Source organism: Helianthus annuus, chromosome 11 (genome assembly GCF_002127325.2).
Source record: "Helianthus annuus cultivar XRQ/B chromosome 11, HanXRQr2.0-SUNRISE, whole genome shotgun sequence".
Lineage (NCBI taxonomy): Eukaryota > Viridiplantae > Streptophyta > Magnoliopsida > Asterales > Asteraceae > Helianthus > Helianthus annuus.
The window spans coordinates 35,178,746-35,181,267 of NC_035443.2; the positions used below are offsets into that span (position 1 = coordinate 35,178,746).

Consider the following 2,522-nt stretch of genomic DNA (forward strand, 5'->3'; position numbering starts at 1 on the left):
GAAAGCCCTCTATCTTTTCACAATTCAAAAGTATCAGTTACATAGTTATGAATTAGGCATCCTTAGATCATCATTCTTCACTATTTTATGTTTATTTCAATTGAATTCTACGGATCGATAAAAAATGTCGATGTCTAATTCTTCACGAACTCTTGACGTTGTGTAACACCCATTCTTTCACACGGTCAAAACCACATATTAAACAACGAAATTATATGCCCAAATTTAAACTTTTGTACATTATTTGAAATTCAGCCAAATTATACAAAGTTGACCTTTTAAAACTAGATACAACCAACTACCATTTAAAAAAAGTTATAATCACATGTTTTTGTAGCATGTCTAACAACTAAACTTTTACTACATAAACAACCAAAAGTTTTGACCCATTGCATAAACTAGTGCGGAAGCGCGTTGAGGGCGAAAAAGAGTTGTGCGTGTGTTCGTTCCAAGCTCGCGAGTCCGCTTATAGTGCGGTTTTACCTAAAACATAAACAAAGATTCATTTAAGTAAGAGAATGGTAAAGTCCTAACTTTCATTGAACATGACATTCCACCATTTTCATTATTCCCTTAAACTTCATGTTTATATTCCTTCCATTACATTAGGTTTGGCTTACTCATCTACTCGATTTCATCACTTTAATCCGTTCGAATAAAAATCAATTTATAAACATTTAACTCGCTCACAATAGAATAAATACATGACTATTTCAAACATTATATTCTAGCTCGTTGACCCGCTTGTATTGGATTTGTCTACATGATCATTCCAAACATAACATTCTTATTCTTTGACCCGTTCGTATAATTTAGATCATTTACATATTCATTCTAAACATAACATTCTTATTCTTTTTATTCTTTGACCCGTTCGTACCGGATCAACTGTATGACCATATTAAGCGTTTCATTCTAGTCCGTTAACCCGTTGTACCGGATCAACTGTATGACCATATCAAGCATTTCATTCTAGTGCGTTGACCCGTTAGTACCGGATCAACTGTATGACCATATTAAGCATTTCATTCTAGTCCGTTGACCCGTTCATACCGAATCAACTGTATGATCATATTAAATATTTAATTCTAGTTCGTTGACCCGTTCGTATCGGGTCAACTGTATGACCATATTAAGCATTTCATTCTAATACGTTGACCCATTCGTACCAGCTCAACTGTATGACTATATTAAATATTTCATTCTAGTCCGTTGACCCGTTCGAACCAGATCAACTGTATGACCATATTAAATATTTCATTCTAGTTCGTTGACCCATTCGTAATGGGTCTATTACATGATCATTATTTAACATAGCATTCTAGTTTGTTTAACCCGTTCGTAATGGGTCTATTACATGACCATTCTTTAACGCATTACGAATACCACAATATTTGTCAATAAACATTACTACAAGTAAACTTTAACCGTACAAGTAACGTACCTTGGTCTTGCGAGCTTTGAGGTTTCCGGTTGCTTGGACCTTCTTTTATTATGCCTACATTCAACATATTCATTCTTTAGTTCTAATGACTCTATATCACCTCATATAATGTGTTCTTACATCCTAAATCTAAACATAACTCATAATCGTCGTAATTCACACAATTATCTCTTTAATGCATTTCATCGAGCACTTGGCGTGCAAGGATTTAAAAGTCTAGAATCATTCATGTATCATGTTATTATGTTTCATTCTCTACTTACATAATATTTCAAATATGCTAAATATCATAAGAACTTTCAACAAAAATCATTCAATCTACATTCATGGCAACTAGTTAACATAAATTTTCATCTAAAACTTCATAATCTATGATCATAACTAAAATCCCACTTCACGATTCATGAGGAATTTCTAACAAAACATATAACCATCCAATTTCATTTAAATTAGCATTCATGATTGATTCTAATCATGTATTCTTTAGTATTTAACACTATATCACTAACATACTTAAGCAATTTGCTAATTTCATCCATACTCACCATGTCAAAAATCAACCGAATCGAAAATTGCAACTTACCACTTGTTAAGCAAGCTTAGATGATCATATATTAGGATTCATGCATCAAGTTTAATCTCAATTCTCCTTTCAATTTTGCTGAATTGCAAATGCTTGAGGGTTTCCCCTTTCTTTCTCTAGCCCAGGTCGACACACACACACACACACTGAAGTATGTGTTTTAGGTTTTAGTTTTTTGTTTTTAACATCCATCTTTCCTATGGTCCCATTTTAACCCCTAAAGTTTGCTTGCTTATTTTTAATTGGTTAATGTCAAACCTATTTTTCTTATTTTAGGTGTTACATAATTTCATTCTAAAATATCATAACAAAATAAAACAACTTGGCAACATAAACGCATTTTGGGGCGTTACACGTTGTGTTTTACCCGTTATAGGTTCATTCACATTGTGTTATAGGTTTCACTTATGCATGTAAACAAATCCTGCAAGAACAATTATTTGGCCATGTGTTTTATCAGTTACAATCCTTCATGAACAATTTATTGCCGATGTG

General features: G+C 32.8%; 1 long non-coding RNA gene across 1 annotated transcript; it reads right to left on the reverse strand.

Moving 5' to 3' along the window:
- Window positions 1-256: 256 nt before the first annotated feature.
- Window positions 257-2,165, reverse strand: LOC110891933. The gene is made up of 3 exons (XR_002565681.2): window positions 2,028-2,165; window positions 1,445-1,498; window positions 257-483 (listed from the first exon to the last, which is right to left on the reverse strand). It is a non-coding gene; the product is annotated as an uncharacterized LOC110891933 (long non-coding RNA).
- Between the last annotated feature and the right edge of the window lie 357 nt (window positions 2,166-2,522).